Source organism: Elephantulus edwardii, unplaced genomic scaffold, assembly GCF_000299155.1.
Source record: "Elephantulus edwardii isolate Elephantulus edwardi_28Jun2011 unplaced genomic scaffold, EleEdw1.0 scaffold00329, whole genome shotgun sequence".
Lineage (NCBI taxonomy): Eukaryota > Metazoa > Chordata > Mammalia > Macroscelidea > Macroscelididae > Elephantulus > Elephantulus edwardii.
Genome location: NW_006400079.1, coordinates 545,301 through 565,632, shown reverse-complemented (window position 1 = coordinate 565,632; position 20,332 = coordinate 545,301).

The window sequence follows — 20,332 nt, the reverse complement described above, 5'->3', positions numbered from 1 at the left end:
CATGATTTTCCTACCTTTCTCACAGTGCTGCTGCTTTTCCTGTCAATTTGCCAACTAAACAGATGCTTTTAAAGAAAATTGGATTAAAGAGTAATCAAAGCAGTAGAAAAAAAATATTATAATAGGAAAGCCTGAAAATAAATGTACAGAATGCCAAGAATGTGAAAAGAATTACAGAAAATAACATTTAATTAAATAAAACAACATACAGACTATTTTAATATGAATGGCTCAGTGATGAGCCTACTTTCTAGGCAAATAATTCAACAGCATTACCATTTTAATTAATAATTTAAAATGTAAAAATGGAGTTAAAATTGATTAAAAAATTAAAATGAAAAAATAAAAAAATGACCAATGCTTACAGTCAGCTGAGACTGTTAGATGTAGGAGGAGTCACAACAAATTGAGATCAAGAGGTTTCAAAATCCTAGTTTCACAGGTACAGGATGCAACAAAGGAAATTTGTTAAATTTCGAATACTGTTGAAGAGGGAAGAGAGAGACAGACAGCGTGTGACGGTGAGTGACAGGGAGAGAGAAAGGTATTGACAGAGAAAGTAGAGGCAGAGGGAGACCGAGGTGAGAGGATGTTTGAAGGAAAAAGAAAACATTCTAAGAGTAGATATACAAGAAAGACTACACAATAAAAAACAAACACACAAAAAGAGATGAAGATATGTGCCTTGTAACTGAAGAGGGTAGAGTCTGAGGAAGATCCTTCGTGTTTTCTTTAACTTCTCATGGCCTTACTCTCTCACTGATAGAGTGAAATTTCTGGACAAGATTAGAGCTTTTCCTAGTTCACCTCTCGAACCAGTTAAGCCTCTCAAGAGTTGTTCTAACCCAGCTTGTTTGAGCACAGTTCTTAGAAAAAGGACCTGCAATCTTCTAGCATAAATTTGCACTTCTTATGTGCATAGACAAAAAAAGCCTGTTTTCCTTTCCTTTTTAAAAAATGCAGGCTTGTGCTTGTTCTTTCAAATCTAAATGTATGACTAGTACCTTACTGAAGACACATTCTCCAAATCCATTTAAACGCTAGCTGGTGTTCAGATGCCTGTGTCCCTGTGTGTGCTCAGCACGACCGAGCAGTAATTGTTCAATAGACAGTGTGGGGAAGGTCGTGGGGCACGATGGCATCTTTAATGAGTTTTACCAGAAGGTTTTGGGTGCTTCTTGTCTGATTTCCATTCTTTGTGAAAGAACATGTGAGATGTTGTCACATCTAAAATGTGACATGTTGTCACATGTGAAAGAGATGTTAGACATTGTCAGTGATTTAACTTTGAAACAAAAAATGAACAACTACCTACTTTTTCCATATTAACGTAATTGAAAATACCCAGAGAGTGAGAGATAAGACTAGTAAATAGTGGTTATTACTTGGAACTGCATATCCTTGTGGAAGTGTGTATGTAGCATTAGCAAATTATGAAAGTAAATGAGATATGCAGGTTGATAATGGGTGCAAACGGCACCTATAATGTCTCCCCAATTATCAGCCTCTAGGATTATCGACACTGTCTCATTGCTTTCATCTGTTGTTGTTGTGTGTTGGCCAACCAATTCCGTAGCAGCTCTGTGACAATGCTACAATTCTAAAGAGCATAGCAGAACTGCTGGACAGGGCTTTGAAAATGGAAAACTTTACAGTGGCAGGAAACTTGACTGGAGCAGGTTGCCAGATCTTTTCACACATGGGGACACTGAGTGGGTTCAAACCAGCAACTCTTTAGTTAATAACCTAGAGTTCAATTACTGCCTTAACGTTTTCTTTGTTTCCATTTAGTGATGCTGAGGTTTCTAAAAGTGTTACTAATTTGGAAACATACAATATCTCTGAACAAGCCAAACTGAAATTCTAGCTGATTTAAGTAGCTAGGATATTCTGTGCAGCTTAATTTTTATTTTAAAAAGGCATTACTGGTTTAAGAGATTAAAAATATATGCTCTAGGTGTGTTCCCAGAAAGTGAATGGATAGGAAAAGGCCTTTTCCCTATCTGAAATGAAATGAAAAATAAAATAAAATATAAAATAAAAATAAAATAAAATAGTAAAAGCCAATTAGGCTTTTGTTTTTTCAAAATGTGATTGCAAAACAAAAGAAGCAAGAGGCAAACAGAAACAAGTGCAGTGACACTTTACAAAGGAATATAAGTGAGTAACGGTTCTACACCTAGAGTGAGTAATGTAAATGATTTATGCTTGACGGCGGTGGCCCGCTGTGCAAGGAGCTGCACAGTCAATTCAAAAGTGCTGGTTCTCATCCTCTAGCAGCTCCAAGAGAGAAGGATGGGTAATCTCCTCCTGTGGATTCAACAGCCTCTGCAAATGTACTGCAGAGTCAGCCATGAGTTCATTCTCGACAGCAATGAGTACTTAGTAATCAGAAAGTCGGCAGTTCAAATCCATTAGTGGTTCCAGGAAAGAAAAGCCTAGGTATCTAATTCCTTAAGGTGATAGCCATTGGGAAAAAAAAAATCTATGGAATACAGTTCAAATCTGATACACATAGATCACCGTAGCTTGAAACTGTACACCATTGGGTTTTTATATGTCTCAAAAGTAATTGATAAAGTTGTTATTCTTCTAGTTAGATGCCATCAAGTCAGCCACAACTCATAGTAACCCAATGAAAAACAAGGATGAAGTAATATTTATTATTATTATTATTATTAAAAACTTAATACTTATTGAATGAATAAGCATTCAGTGATAGTACTTTTAGGTTTGAATTTTAAAAAAAAGAATTAAACACTTGAAGATCTGGATTCAGAGACACTTTATTAAGTAAAGATGAGGGAAAACAACTTTCGGTCTAAGGATTTTCTATTAAATGAGAAGTATAACTGTGAGTTCAATAAGGAATAAAATCCTTGTGATATTTTCACTAAGTTTTCAATCTAACAGATTTTAGACAGTTGTTTTGAAATAATAATGAAAAATTCATACTTTAGGGTAGGGTTGAGGGGAAAAGATAATAAAACCTATAAATGAAGTCTAATAAAAAGGTATAACTATGTCAGGATATAATTCCATCTGACATACGGTCTCTTAAGTGTATGTGCCCTGGCTAACATGTCAATACCTAGCAGTGATATATGTGTGTCTGCATGTCAGAATTTCCATATATACGTAAATATGTGTGTGTATACACACACACACACACATTTATATTGTTGTTGTATGCTGTCGAGTCACCTTTGACCCATAGCGAACTCTTATTATAGCTGCTCTTCAGTACTCTGGAGAGGTCTCTGACAGCTGACTTTCCCAGTGCAATTAGTCTCTTGATTTCCTGGCTGCTGTTACCAAGAGTGTTGACTGGAGCCAAACTAAAACTGTTAACTATCTCAATCTCTTCACCATCCATGCTGATGCTGCCAATTGGCCCAGTGGTGAAAATCTTTGTTTTCTTGATGTTGAGCTTCAATCCATATAGGAGACTGTCGTCCTTGACCTTCTGCAGCAAGTGCTTCAGGTCCTCCTCAGTTTCAGCAAGCAGGGTTGTGTCATCTGCATAACACAGACTGTTGATGAATCTTCCGCCAATCCTGACGCCACATTCCTCTTCGTATAGCCCAGCGTCTTGGATGATTTGTTCTGCCTACAGATTGAAAAGGTATGGAGACAGAATACATCCCTGATGCATTTTTTTCCTGATTTTTAACCATGCATTCCTGGTCTAAGTATAGGTTTCGCATAAGCACAATCAAATGTTTTGGGATTCCCATTCTTCTTAGAGTCAGCCATACCTTGTTGTGATCCACACAGTCAAAAGCCTTTGTATGGTCAATGAAGCACAGGTGGACATTCCTCTGGTACTCTCTGCTTTCTGCCACGATCCATCTAACATTAGCTATAATATCCCTAGTACCACAACCTCTTCTAAATTCAGCCTGCAAATCTGGCAGTTTTCTGTTGACATATTGCTCCAGTCATTTTTGGATAATTTTCAGCACAATCTTACTTACATGTGATATTTATGATATTGTGTGATAATTTCCGCACTCTCTTGGGTCACCTTTCTTTGTAATGGGAACAAATATTGATCTCTTCCAGTTGGCCCGCTGGCTGTCCTCCAGATTTCTTGGCACTACTTAGTGAGCACATCCAGGGCAGCATCTGTTTGTTGAAATATGTCAATTGGTATGCCAATTAATAGGAGACAGAGAATGGAAATTTATCACATCTTCAATAATAAAGGTTTGAGTCATGAGAAATCCTCAAAACCCATCTAAGTCTAGCTTTTAATAAACAATGCATATTTCTTCCAGTTAGCAGGTGAGATCAAGAACATCTAGAAAGGAAATGAGTGGCAGCTTTCCATTTCGACATATAATCTGAATTTTATTTAGAAAATTTATTCTCAGAATGTCATCGTCAATTACAAATATCAAGATCTGAGTTACTTTCTGTTTTGTCAGCTCTCAGAGGCTGCTTCAATGTCTAGTAATTGAATAAGATGCGCTTTTCCCCGGCGGTTATTAGTCATTTTGCTTGTGGGATGCTGCTTCATCTTGAGAGTTTTCTATGATTTTTCACTGTGCTTGCAGGAGTCTCTCATCTCCACTGCGGTCACGGTAGAAGCTGTCAACTTCCCGCAATGGACACACGATATGCCAGATCTTCTCTCTTCTTCCTTGGTTATGTGCAAGAAAGAGGAATTAGACCCTTCTGAACAGTGTATCCTGTCACCTAGTTCTTCTCAAGTCTTACTGTTGCCTGTTTACTGAGGCAAAGGTCGTAGTCCCCCCTGACTCTCACAAGTTCAATATTTAACCAACAAGTTTCCTTTTTAAGCAAAAAGTCAAAACAATTATTTTTTTATTTGTTTGGTTTTCCTGCTGCCTGAAACCAAGCATATTGACTGTCTTAATATTTGTTAAAAAGATGATGTTCATCTTTTAAAATAACAGTACTCTTTTAGACTTTGAACAGCTTTTTGTAATAATTGAGCCAAGAGAGCTCCTACCCTATGCCATTGCATTTTCCCCCTTTCACATTATTGAGAAAACTCGACACCGAATAAGACCAAAGAAGAACTGATCCAATGAATTAAGGTGTCAACAAAGAGTTTCAAATATGGTACGGATTACCAAAATAACAAATACATGTTGGAGCCAATGCAGCCAGAGAGCTCCTTAGAAATGAGAATGGGAGGCATTGTCACATGTACTTGAGACATATTCTCTGGAGGGACCACTCCTTGGAGAAGGTCATCATGCTTGGTAAATAGGATCAGAAGAAGGAAGGTCTTCAGTGAGGCGGACTAACACAGTAGCTGTAGCAGTGGGCTGAAACATTAGAAGAATTATGAAGACAGTACAGGGGCAGGCAAGGTTTGCTTAAGTTGTCTACAGGCTTACTAGAAGTTGGGAGGAACCCTAATGGTACTTGACAATAACAACAATACATATCTTTGATTGAAGAAACAGTAATTGCCCAAATTTGTACTGTTAATTCCTTCTAAAAAAAAAAAAAAAGGATGGAAACTCAATTCTCAGGGATTCCAATCTAGTAATCATGTTGATTCATAAATGTAAAATGAAACCTGTGTTATACATATTAAGAGAGTTAAAGGTCCCATGGGGACCTGAAAAGGTGGGGTAATGGTGAGCATGTATCAATGGTTAATGATGAATGTTATAAAACACAATGTATGGAAATGATTGAATGAAATACAACATAAGTAGAGGAATGTGTGGAACACATGGATATGAATAATGTAGAATGCATATGAATTTTGTATGCAAACTAATATAAAATAAAAATAATTTTAAAAATTGTGGGGAAAAAAGAGAGATTTCATCTGAGCAATGTTATACTTCCAGGTATAATTATTTTTGTTATTATAGTGTTGTGCCATCAGGTTACCTACAACCCATAGTGATCCTATAGACAGCAGCTCTGAACCCTTCCCTGTCTTGAGCCAGTCTCACTAATTCAAACACACCAATCCCTATTGCCCAGTTACTGTATAAATCCATCTTATCCAATGTCTTCCTCGCTTGTGTTGTCCCTTCCACCCTTCCAAAAATAATGTCCTTCTTCAAGGACCAGTCTCTCCTGGCACCATGTCCAAAGTATGTGAGACAGAGCTTCAAAATCCTGGCCTCCCTCCAAGGAGAAACTTGGTTTCACCCTCTTCAAGACAGACCTATTTGTTTTGTGGATTTTTCTTTTTGGGTTTTCTTTTTTTTTTTCAGTCCATGGTATGTTCAAGACTCTTCTCCAGCACAACAACTTGAAGGCATCAATTATTCTTCTGTCATGTTAATCAGTGCCCAACTCTCTGAAGCCTAATAAATATTTGTGAAGACCACGGCCTGAATTAGGCACACCTTAGTCACTGGACTAACATTGCTGCTTTTAAGCACTCTGGAGAGGTCCCTGACAGAAGATTTTCCCAATGTAATCCATCTTTTGATTTCCTGACTGCTGGTGTTAAGAGTGTTGATTGTGGATCCAAGCAAGCTGTACTTGTTAACTTCAATATCTTCTCCATATGTCATGGTACTGCCAATTGACCCAGTGGTGAGAATCTTTTTGTTTCTTGATGTCAAGCTTCAATCTATATTGAAGATTACAGTTCTTCACCTTCTGCAGCAAGTACTTCAGGTCTCCCTCACTTTCAGCAAGCAAAGTTGTGTCATCTGAATAACACAAGTTCTTCTTGAGCCTTCCTCCAATCCTGATGCCACACTCCTCCTCATAAAGCTCTGTTTCCTGAATAATCTGTTCTGCATATAAATTCAACAGTCATGGAGATAGATGCATCCTGATACATTCCTTTCCTGACTTTGAACCATGCAGTGTTTCTCTGCTCTGTTCTGAGGATAGCTTCCTGATCCAAATATAGGTTTCACATAAGAACAATCAAGAATTCTGGAAGTCCCATTTTACTCAAGGTTAGCCTCAATTAGTTGTGTTCCACACAGTCAAATGTCTTTGCATAGTCAATGAAACACGTATACATACTCCTCTGGTATCCTTTATTTTCTGCCTAGATCTAGCTGACACTGACGATGTCTAGTGCCAAAACCTCTTCTAAACCCAATTTGTATTTCTGGTAGTTCTTTGTCAACGTCGTTTCTGGATAATCTTCAGTAGGATTTTGTTAGTGTATGAAATTAGTATTTTTTGATAATTTCCACACTGTCAGATCACCTTTTTAAAAAATGAAATCAATATGGATCTCTTCCAGTCAGCTGGCCAAGTAGTTGCCCTCCAGATTTCTTGGCACAATATGATGAGAACATCCAGGGCAGCATCTGTTTGTTGAAACACGTCAATTGGTATTCCATCAATTCTTGAGGCTTTATTTATTTACTTTTCCCCCCAAGTCATCCAGAGTAGCCTGCACTTCCTCCATCAGCACCATTACCTCTTGATCATATGCTGTTTCTTGAAATTCTTCTGTGCCGGTCTATTCTTTCTGGTGTAATGACTTGTACTTCCATCTTCTTTTAATGCTTCCCAAATTATTCAATATTCTGCCTATAGCATCCTTAAGTGTTACAGTTTGTAGCTTGAATTTGTTTCTTAATTTCCTCAGTTTAAGAAACTCAGGTATTATTAATCTGTAAAAATTATTTCAGCTTTAAAACTAAGCACAGATATATGATAATTTATTAACATTCAGAAAAAAATATAACTGTGTCTATTTGTCTATTCCCAGATCATGTGATTTGAAAATAGTAATTGTACTTGGATGAGGATGTAGTTTGGAAGGTTCTCATTCAGAGTTCCATCTAGTGGGTTTTAAGAGAAGAATGAAAATAATTTGTGATTTTAGAAATAATTTATATTCTCAGCTTGTACTCAACAGCTTTATAGCTTCTGCCAAAGTTCACCATTAATCTTTTTCTTAATTCAGTTTGCAATTTAAATTCTGATAAGTTACCAAAGGAATCATTCCAGACATAAACACACACATTATAAAAAGAAAAAGAAATGCAGCGTCGCTGGGAGAATACATTAATTCAATCAACTGTTTTAGTTAAATTAATCCATAGAGGACCAAACACCATTCAGTGTTCTGGAAAAATTAACCTACTAAATGATACTCTGGTCTCCCAACAGTAAATATAGCAGAGAGGTAAACATACATCCTCTGGAGGGCTTTATTCACTGTGGATCACAAAAAGCTTTGTCTCAATGTTTTCCCTTTCTCATAAACTCAATACCTAGAGCATTATTGTCAAATGTATCAGACTCAGGAGTTTATAAAAAGAAATTGTCCTTAAAGTCATCTGCACAACTGAGTAAATTACTGTAGTTTTTCTTAGTTTCGATCTCAAACTTCTGTTGTACAGTTCATCAAAGGTATAAGTACTCTTTTTTTCCCCTTCTACAAACTAGGTGGAAAAGTAATAAAACGACTAGAGAATGTCATTAGAATTCTTAGTTAATAAGAATTTAAATATAGTGTCCTAAGAAAATAAATGATATGATGTGTCCTACAGGGAGCTGTGGTGTCTTCTCGTTGTTGTTATATGCCATTGAGTTGACTATGACTAATAACAACCCTATGTGCTCTGAACTCTGCTCTATCCTGAGCCAACATCAGTGTCTCTGACATACCTACACTCATTATTCCAGCTATTGAGTCAATCCATCTCATCTGGGGTTTTCTTCCCCTGTACTCTCTCTCTCCACCCTTCCAAGCATGATATCCTTCTCCAAAGACTGGTCTGCGTGGCTACATACTCAAAGTATGTTAGACAGAGACTTCAAATCCTTGCCTCCAAGGAAAAAGCATTTCGCCCTCTCCAGAACAGACCCGTTAGTTCTCTTGGCAGCTCATGATATGTTCAAAACTCTTGTCCAGCACAACAGTTCAAAGGCATCTATTCTCCTTCTGTCATCCTTGGTTATTGTCCAGTTCCCTGAGGCATAGCAAGCCAGTATGAAGATCATGGCCTGGATCAGGTGCATCTTAGTTTCTAGACTGACATCTTTGCCCTTCAGTACTCTGAAGAGATCCCTGATAACAGATTTCCCTAATGCAATTAGTCTTTTGGTTTCCTGACTCCTGGTGCCAATAGTGTTGGAGCAAGCTGTAAATATTAACAATTTTCAATCATTTCTCTATCTATCACGATACTGCCAGTTGGCCGAGTGGTGAGAATCTTTGTTTTCTTCATGTTGAGCTTCAATCCATATGGCTAACTATAGTCCTTTGACCCTCTGTAGCATTGCTTCAAGCCCACCTCAGTTTCAGCAAGGAAGATTGTGTCATCTACCTAATGCAGGTTGTTGGTGAGTCTTCCTCCAGTTCTGATGTCACATTCCTTCTCATAAAGTCATATCTCTCGAGTGCTCTTGTATGGAGACAGGACACATCCCTGATGCACTCCTTTTCTGGATTTGAACTATTCAGTGTTTCCTTGCTCTGTTCTGACTACCACCTGGATCCTGGTTCAAGTATAGGTTTCACATGAGAACAATTAAGAGTTTTGGAATTCCCATTCTCCTCAAGGTTAACCATGATTTGTTGTGATCTACACAGTCTTTGCATAGTCAATGTTCTTATTCCCCCAAAAAAGATGACCTGAAAGAATGCAAAGTTATAGAACAATCTCATTAATATCACAAGCAAAAAAGGTACTGCTAAAAATTTTCCAACAACTACTGGAGTAGCACATCAGCAGAGAACTGCCAGATGTGCTGGCTGGATTTAGAAGCTCTGGTACTAGGGATCTTATAGCTAATGTTAGATGGATTGTGCCTGAAAGCAGAGAGGACCAGAGAAATGTCTGTCTGTTTCATTGACTATGCAAAGGTGTTTGTGCAGATCACAGCAAACTATGGCTGACTCGGAGAACAATGGGAATCCCAGATTGTGCTTATGTGAAATCTATATTTGGACAAGAGGAAGTCATAAGAACAGAGCAAGGGAACCCTGAATGGTTCAAAACTGAAAAGAATGTATGTGAGGGATGTGTACTATTTCCATACCTTTTCAATCTGTATGTGGAAGCAGTCATCCAGGAGACTGGGCTCTATGAGGAGGAATTTGGTATCAGGATTGAAGAAGATTCATCAACAAACTATGTTATGTTGATGACACAACCCTGCTTGCCGGAACTGAGGCATTTGCTGCAGAAGTTAAGGACTGCAGTCTTCAATATAGATTGAAGCTCAACATCAAGAAAACAAAGATTCTCATTTCTGGGCCAACTGGGAGCATCATTATAGATGTGAGGAGATTGAGATTGCTAACAGTTTCAGTTTGCTTGGCTCCACAATCAACACTCTTGGTACCATCACGCAGGAAACGAAAAGACAAATTGCATTGGAAATCTGTTGTTAGGAACCTCTCCAGAGTACTGAAGAGCAATGATGTCACTCGGGAGATTAAGGTACACTCAATCCTGGCCATGGTCTTTACAATTGCTTGCTATACATCAGAAACCAGTGCAATCACTAAGGATGAGTTGTGGTGCTGGAAAAGAGTTTTGAATATACCATAGACTGCGAGGAGAACAAACAGATTTGTCCTAGAGACAGTGAAACCAGGCTGCTCTTTGGAGGTAAGGATTCTGATGCTCAGTTTCACATACTTTGGGCATATTGCAAGGAGAGACTAGTCCTTGGAGAGGGATCTTATGTTTGGAAGGGTGAGGGGACAACGCAAGAGAGGAAGACCCTCGGTGACAAGGATTGATTCAGTGACAGGGGTAATATGGGTAGGTGTGTCAGAGACAATAAGGTTGGCTCAGGATAGAGCAGGGGTAAGGGCTATTGTACATAGGGTCACTATGAGTCACAAACAACTTGACAGCACATAACATCAACCACAAAAATTATTTTATAGCTCGGTATATATGTATGTGTTTGATTGTTGAGTCTTTGCTCCTAATATAACATTTGTCCTTCAGTTTGTTGTACTGGGGTAACTTGTGGGTTGCAGTGGTGCTAGAAGCTATGCCATCAGTTTTTCCAATGCCTGAAGATTCAATCATGGTTTCAGCAGAAATCCCAAATTAAAACAGACACAGAAGTGGATTGCCATCTACTACTTAAATACCAGGTCTCTGAAAACCCTATGAACAATACACGAATAGAGCATTAAAGAGAGAGCTCAAATTGGAAGTCATTCAAAATAGGAGAAACAGCTGCATCAAGCATTCTTTAATAGTAATTGGAATTTGAAATGCACAAAGAATGAATGTAGAAAATATGGAAGTTGTGAACAATGAAATGGAACACACGAAAATCAGACATTGTAGGCATTAGTAAAATGAAACGGACTGGCATGGGCCAGTTTTAATCAGACAATTATATGACATTCTATGGCAGAAGTGTAAAATTTAGGAAGAATAGGGTTGCAATCATCGTGGGGAAAAAACCAATTTAAGATCTATCCTTAAGTCCAATGTTGTTGGTCATAAAATATTATTCATTGTTTCAATAAGGAAGACCTGTAAGTTCTACTTTTATTCAGATATATGCACCAACAAGTAAAGTCAAAGAGGAGGAAACAGGATTTCTCCCAAGTTTTGCAGTCCAAAATTCACCAAACACAAAATCAAGATGCATTAATAATTACTGGTGACTGGAATACAAAAGTTGGAAACAAGAGGAATGAATTGCTGTCGTTGTTCGAGTAGAGCATAACTCATGGCAACCCTATGAACAGAAGGCTTGAAGCCCCTCTACAACTATCGATATTTATCAAAGTTTGTAAGGTTTCCGGAGGCACATTGTTTAGGAAGTGAAGAGTCATAAATTATGGTCTTGGTAACAGAAATCAGGTTGTGCATAGGGTAAGTGAATTTTGTTCGTTCAATTATTTATTCACTGATAATACCTTAAAGGCATTCTTGAACATTAACCTCACTGATAAACTGCACTGGAATCAGACTGTCTATGTCTGTGGAAAGAATCTTTAGAGAAGTTCAGAATCCACCGCCTAAACCTGATCAATTGCTGACTGTGGACTAGACCATCAATTACTCATGCACAAGTTCAGATTGAAGCTTAACAGCTCTTAGAAACTATATAAATAATAGATTGAAACCTTGCTCTATCCTCACTATCCTCATGATTTCTGCCAATCTCAAGCCAATTTTTGTGCCATTTAAATCAATTTCATTGACAGTCTTCCTCTCTTCCACTGACCTTCCAATTTTCCAAGCATGATGGGTTTTTTCTAAAAATTTATACATCCTGTTAAGATGCCCAAAACCTGTGAGACAAAGTACCAACATCCTTGTTTTTAAAGGGTACCCTGTATCTTAACGAAAAGCTGGTGAATACTTCTAAAACGCACTAAACTTGGTTATACCAAGTGTCTATGAGGATATAAAGAATTAAGATTCTCTGTCATGAACAACCACTAAGAAAAAGTACTAAGTTGAAAATACAAGTAACTGGTGAGAGTTCCTTGTTGTTGTTGTTGCTGTTATGTGCCATCGAGTCGCTTGCAACTCATAATGACCCTGTGTACAACAGCCCTAAGCTCTGCTCTGTCCTGTGCCTATAGCACTGTCTCTGATACACCCATCCCAATTACCCTAGTCACTGAATCAATCCACCTCATAGAGGGCCTTCCCCTCCTCTGCCTGCCCTCCACCCTCCCAAGCATAATGTCCCTCTCCAAAGACCGGTGACTCCTACAACATGTCCAAATTATGTCAGACAAATCCTTGCCTCCAAGGAGCCACCTGGTTTAACCCTTTCCAGGATGAATCTGTTTGTTTTCGTAGCAGTCCATGGTACATTCAACACTCTTCTCCAGCACCACAGCTCAAAGGCATCAATTCTCCTTCTATCCTCCTTAGTCATTGTCCAGCTCTCTGATGCCTAACAAGTGATTGCAAAGACCATGGCCTGTATCAGACACACCGTATTCTCCAGAGAGACACCATTGCTCTTCAGTACTTTGGAGAGGTCCCTAACAGCTGACTTTCCCATCACAATACATGTTTTGATTTCCTGGCTACTGGTGCCAAGAGTGTTGACCATGGAGCCAAGCACACTAAAGCTGTGAACAATCTCAATCTCTTCACCATCCATCCTGATGCTGCCCATTAGTCTAGTGGTGAGAATCTTTGTCTTCTTGACATTGAGCCTCAAGTTCATTACACATTCAAATAATTCTCTATTGAACTAAATTTATTTCTTTTTGCCCACCACTCTACCATCTACAACAGAGTGTATTTCTAAAATCTTTAATGATTATTTACTCTGCTTTAAAAATCTTTAATACGTGTAGTTAGTGTTTGGTACAGGATTATTGGTTTTTTTTATTAAGCATTATCTAAATGAAGAGTCTGTGAACAACAGATATGAGCCTTGTCCTATATTGCACCAGCCTCATGATTTCTGATATGCTTGAGACCATTTACTAGTCTGTTACTAGTCTAACTATCTGATAATTACAGTCACAATATCAATCCATCTTGTGGAGGAGGGTCTTTCTTTCTTTCCTAGAACGTCCACCACCTTTCCCATTACGATGCCTTTTTCCAAGGACTGATTCCTTCTGGCAACATTCACAAAGTATGTTGAGATGAAGCTTCACCATCCTTGCCTCTCGGAAACAACTGGTTGTTCTTCCTGCAAGACAGTCCTCTTTGGGTTTTCGACAGTATATAGGATATTCAGGGAGCACTGACAGCTGAGTGGTAAAGAGTTGTGATGTCAACCCAAAGACACACGGTTCAAATCCACCAGCTGCTCTACAGGAGAAAGATGGGTAAACTCCTCTCATCATTTACGGTTTCTGAAAGCTCATTGGAGGCTCAGCTATGAGGTGGCCCAATTCTATTGCACATAGTTATTACAACAACAATAGCAATGGATAATCAGTAGTCTTCCCCAACATCACAATTCAAGGGTATTGATTTCCCTTCTGTCTTCCTTATTAATTGTCCAAATTTCAGATGTAATTGAAAATACATGAAAATTGGAATAAATTGAAAATACCATGTCTCGAATCAGGTGCAATTTAGTCTTTTAATCAACAAATACTGTTTTTAGGTACTTTGGAGAAACTCTTGACAGTAGATACCACATGGTATTTTATTTCCTAACTTTAAGAAAGGTGATCCAACTGAATGTGAAAATTATTGAACAATATCATTGATATCACATGCAAACAAGATACTACTGAAGATCATTAAAAAAATGCTTGGGATAGTACCATAGATAAGGAGCTGCCAGAAGTTCAAGCATTTTGTTGCTGATGTCAGGTAGATCCTGGCTGAAAGTAAGGAATGCCAGAAGAGTGTGTTTGTGCTTTATTGATTATGCAAAGGCACTTGACTGTGTGTATCATGACAAGCTCTGGCTGACATTAAGAAGAATGGGAATCCCAGGGCACTTGATTGACCAGGAGGTTGTTGTGCAAACAGAACCGGGGAGCACTGCATGGCTTGCAACTGGGAAGAGAGTGTGCCAAAGTTGTATTCTTTCTCCATACATATTCATTCTAGCTTGCGCCCACAATTGGTACCAGCACTCAGGAAATCAAGAGACACATTTCACTAGGAAAATCTGTGGTTAGGGACCTTTCCAAATTTTTGAGGAGATGCTGAAAATTGTTCTATAATGTATAGAGACCAAGACAAATGAATAAATACTGAACAGGAGAGTTCCAAGGACAACTTAAAAAGACAAAAAAGTGTTATATTAAAATAAGAAAAGAATTGAAGTTAGAAAATCAAAAAGAAAGAAATCTTACTGAATGTTTGTCAAGTTGGTAGAACTGAAAATCAAAGCCTCTACTTGCAATCCTAAAGCAGTACAAAGACTACAGTTTTTTGTGTGGATCTCATCATCAAGAAAGCAAAAATTCATACCACTGGCTCAACCAGCAATATCATGATAGATGAAGAAAAGTTTGAAATTGTCCCTGATTTCATTTTACTTAGATTCACAGTCCATACCCATTTTAGCAACACTCAAGAAATCAAAAGACCTGGTGCATGGATAAAATCTAGAGTCAAGGATCTGTTCAAAGTTTTAAAAATCCAAGATAACAATTTAAAGTTAAATTCAATTTAAAAAGTTTAAATCCAAGACAATAATGTAGTGTATCTGGTTCAAGCTACGATATTTTCAATTGCTTCCTATGCATGTAAAAATTGGACAGTGAATAAGGATGAATTAATGAACAAGAAGAATTCATTCCTCTGAACTGTATTTAAAAGTATGGGACATCCCAAGGATTGAGAAAAGAAAATAAAAAACATGGTTGGGGAAAATGCGATGAGAATGCTCCTTAGAAGCAAACTTTATCTCACATGCTTTGGATATATTGTCAAGAGTCCTTGGAAAAATACATCATGGTAGGAAGGGTAGGGGGTCAGAGAAATAGAGGAAGGTCCTCAGCAAAATGGATTAACCCAGTGTCAATGGACTTGAGCATAATGGAATTATGAGGATGGTGCTGTAGAGTGGAAAGTTCTGGATGATTGTCCACAGGGTCATTATGAGTCACAGTGGACTAATAATGGCATATAACAACAAAAGCTGCACGTGTAACATAAAATAGTTTGTGAAAAACATAATATACTTCATCACTAGTTGTTGTTGTTATGTGCCATAGAGTCACTTGCAACTCATGGCGACCCTATGTACAATAGCCCTAAACCCTCACCATCTCTGACACATCCACCCCCATTTCCCAAGTCACTGAATCAATCCACCTCATAGAAGGTCTTCCCCTCCTGTGCTGGCCCTCCACCCTCCCAAGCATGATGTCCCTCTCCAAGGATCGGTCTCTCCTCACAACATGTCCAAAGTATGTTAGTCGGAGCCTCAGAATCCTTACCTCCAAGGAGTAGTAGCCTGGCTTAACCCTTTCCAGGGTGAACCTGTTGTTTCCTTTGCATTCTATGGTATATTCAATACTCATCTCCAACACCACAGCTCAAAGGCATCAATTCTCCTTCTATCATCCCTAGTCATTGTCCAACTCTCTGATGCATAGCAAGTGATTGCATGTTGCAGTTCAATTAATTTCCTAGATTACAGTTTGTAAGTAAATCCTACTGGGGAAATCACCCTACCGGTCAGATGCAGATGTAGGCTGTCACAGCTCTCTGAAATCTACCTTTCAGGTATGCTTGTTTATCTATAGTTTATTTTCTTTTCTTCCATCCCTTAAAATAAAATGTCAAAATTGTTAGTAATATGTTAAGTTTCCTTCTTTGCTGTCCCTCCACTCCACTCTACTCTCTTTATGTGGGAAGGTATCAGCGAAGAAATTAGGATGGGCATAATTCAGAATCAGTTCTTTGAATTGGCACCATCTTTGAGTTCCCTGGGCTTTGATGAGCGAAAGTATGCTCTAGGCACTGTGCCAAGACTTGATAAATGAAGAAAGTTGAGGATCTGGACATGATACTAGATGAGCAGAACGTGGACAACTGGCTGCAGAATTTTTATTGTTGATAGGTGCTGTTGAGTCAAGCGTGATTCCTAGCAACCCTATGAACAATAGATCTAAACCCTGTGCTACCCTGTGTGCGTCACCCTCATCATCTCTGACACGCTTGAACACACAGCTGCCGTCAGTGTGTCAGTCCATGTAAGGAATGGGATGGAGCTTGCGTGAAAGTCACAGACTTTTTCCACTGAAGGAAACAGTAAGGTAAAGGCATGAAAGTGATACTGATACACCTGGAAGAGTCCAGAGTAGTTTTTATGAAAGGCATATGAGATGTTTTGAAACAGAGTGGAAAGCAGTGGGGAATTAAAACTGGAAATGAAGATGTTGTTGTTACACATTGAAAAAGATTCCACAGTTTGAAGCTTGTTTTGTCAAGCTAGAGTCATAGCTGTTAAATAAAAGTTAAGAAGTACACATGTTGAATTTCTTGATTAGGGTGGTAATAACAGTAGACTGAAAAGGTGGGAGGTTGGTGGAGAGGAACAGGATAGACTACATGGTGCACTATGTGCTCAGAGAGGCTGATTAGGACTGTAATGCTCTTTGGTTGCTTTCTGGAAATTCTTATTAATAATTTAACTTTGAGAAATAGGGCATATGCTGAAGCTTTAGAGACTCATGCATTCTTCTGTCCACTTGTGCTTTGTGATACACGCTGGCACTGTGAGTAACACAAAACCTCTATCTCTCCACTCTCATCTCTACTGGTGCTACAGTCAGTAAGATGGTGAATTGAGAAAGAACATGGGAAGAATGATGGGCATGGACTAAATGTCCTATAGCACCTTGGACAGGAAAGTACGGCACCGTGGGGACCTCAGCAGATATTAATCTCCCTGTTACTCCACTTCATGTACCAAGCAGGCCCCATCACCAAAGTTGCAACCTCTTCAAGGCGATCCATCACAGGTTGTTAAAGCACTTCTAGTCTTTGGCCAGGACACAGTATATTACTAGTTAAAGTTCAGTGTAGATCCTGAAGCTGTTGAAAGGCGCAAGCGAACAGGAAGTGGGCCAAGATTGGAGGAGACAGTTCTTTGGAGAAACCTCGTAGCTATGATCCCCCTATTCTCTTTCTTCGAACACCTTTGAATTTCAGGAACAAATCAACACACCACAACTCAAGATTACTGGCTTGTCTTTATGTCTATAGGGCAAAAGAGATATATTTCTGTGTGAGGCACAAAAATATTTGAACCCTCTCCACTACCATATTTACAAAGGAAAATTCTCTCTTAATACATAGTCTTAAGGAGAGAATTTTCTTCATCTCAACAGCTGTAGTACTAGTGGAGTATGGGGAGTTTCGAACTTACAGTGGTCACCTAAGTACGCCTATGTGGCTAGAGGAAGACTTGCAGAAAGTATATGCCCATCAAGTCCCTCAGTTGCCATGAAATCAATTGAGAAGCTTATGTGAAAGAATCTTACTTTGTACCCGCTGGGAAAGTTTCTAGAGCTGAGGAGGGAGCAGAGAATCGATATTTTCTTGTAACTGTCACCTCTATGTCCTGCCCATGATGTAAAGTGGGGTTTACATTCAAGTTTTCTAACTTTAGCCAGACCGTTTTTTAACAAGAGGAACGGCTCATTATAATATATCCTCTGCTTCTAATTCTAAGCAATAAAGCTTCTTTTCGTGTGCTGTAATGTGTTCAAGGAAGTTCTGTTGGTGTCGTCCAATGGGAATTGTGCACTTAACCCAAAGGACGAGCTTCTCGGGTGGTTCAAATCCATCAGTGATTCTACTGGAGAAGGATGGACAATCTCTGTTCATGCTTTTTATGAGTTTGTCCCAACTCAACAGCAATAAGTGAAAGAGAGTAGGATTGTTCAGGCTCTGATCTGATGAATATGCTGTTTATGTGTGTGTGTGTGTGTGTGTGTGCATGTGTGATCATATAGTTATTAATTCTCTTTTTAAAAATTTTTAATTATTAATTTCAAAGAAAATTTTCAGAGACTTTGGATTTCCATTCATTCATTGTTGCACTTTTCTCCCATCCTAACCCTCCCTGCCCAGTACACTTCCCTCTTGCAGAAATAAAAGAAAAATTCTTTCATTATTTTACAATCCCTCCCTCCAGGTCCACTCCACTATGCAGCCTTCGCTCTGGACTCCTGTCATGACAAAAATACCTAATCACATATCCCTTTTAAACAGCTTTCACCCTCATCTGTTTCAATGCACTATACATTATTTAACCCATCTTTCTCAGTCTCTCCCCAACCCTGATGTTAGTCCTATTTTACAACATTGGCACCATGCAGTATTTGTCCTTTTGTGACTGAGATACTTCACTCAGCATAATGTCCTCCAGGGTCACACATTTTGAATAGTGTTGCATGAGTTCCTTGTTTTTCAATGCAGCATAGTATTCCACTGTGTGAATATACCACAGCTTCTCTATCCATTCGTTTGTTGATGGGCACTTAGGTTGTTTCCAACTCCTTGCTATCGTGAACAAAGCCACAATAAACATGGGTGTGCCTACATTTGCTTGGGTGGCAGTTATGGTCTCTTTGGGGTATGTTCCCAGTAGTAGAATTGCTGGGTTAAATGGTATCTCTATTTGCAACTTTTTGAGAAAGAGCCATAGCACTTTCCATAGTGGTTGCACCATTTTACACTCCCACCACCAGTGAATAAGGGTTCCAGTTTCTCTACAACCTCGCCAGCATTTGTTGTTTGCTGTTCTGTTAAATTTTGCTATTTTAACTGGGGTGAGATGATATCTCATAGTTGTTTTGATTAGTCCCCTTTTCTAAGGACATTAATGTACTCATGTATCTATCTATCTTTCCAATATTTCATCAGTATTATTCCAATTGATGACAACACCATGTGAGTCATAGTTGAACTGCTCCTTGCAGGGTTTTCAATGACTTCTTCTAAAGTAAACAACCAGGCCTTTCTTCGGTGGTGTCTATACCTTGAATCCCTCTCCTTTCACTTATAAGCTGAGAACTTCACCGTTTGTGTCACTCAGATAATAGAAATGTATGCAAGATATGAGAAGGCAGTTCTAAAGACAAGCCTGGTGGCTACTATCTCCGGGAAAGATCAATGAAGTAGTGGAATCTTCTTGGCAGTCAGGGTTCTCTAGGGAAGCAAAACCTGTGATATGTGTATTTCTATATGAGATTAATTCCAAGGACATGGCTCACACAATTTTGGATCTAACAATTCCCAAATACATGAATCAGGTGGCCGACTCAAGAATTCTTCTGGTTTATACAGTTGCAAAGGCATGCTGCAGCCGCTTAAGCCGGAAGGTCAGGTGACAGGATAGAGGCTTCTCCCGGCTGGTACGGTCATGGGGATGGTGAATTAAACAATCTGCAGGTCAAGGTTCAATGTGATGCCCCAAGAATTGGGCAATAGGCCGTAAGAAGTGTGCAGGGTGTGGATAGAAAAGGTTACACATGAGTACAATCAAGTGTTCTGGAATTCCTATTCTTCCCTATGTTAACAATTTGTAGTGACCCACACGGTAACATTCATTTGCATAGAGTCTCTGTGACCTGCAGGCAAATCAGTGGTCCTTATCAATGACAATAATTCTTTTCTATTACACTCGGTGATATCTTTATACCACTTTATATATTCGGTCTTCCCATTCTCTTTAGCAAGTACTTTGTGTCTTGCTCACTTTGGCAAGCAGGTTTTACTATCTACATTGTGAATGTTATTGGTGAATCTTCCTACTAGACATAGTTGACCAATTCAGCAAAGTAGCAGGATACAAGATCAACATACAAAAATCAATTTAATTTCTCTACAGTGACTAAGAGAATACAGAGCTACAGTTAAGAAAATCAATAGTTAGTTAATAAGAATTTAAATATAGTGTCCTAAGAAAATAAATGGTATGATGTGTCCTACAGGGAGCTGTGGTGTCTTCTCGTTGTTGTTATATG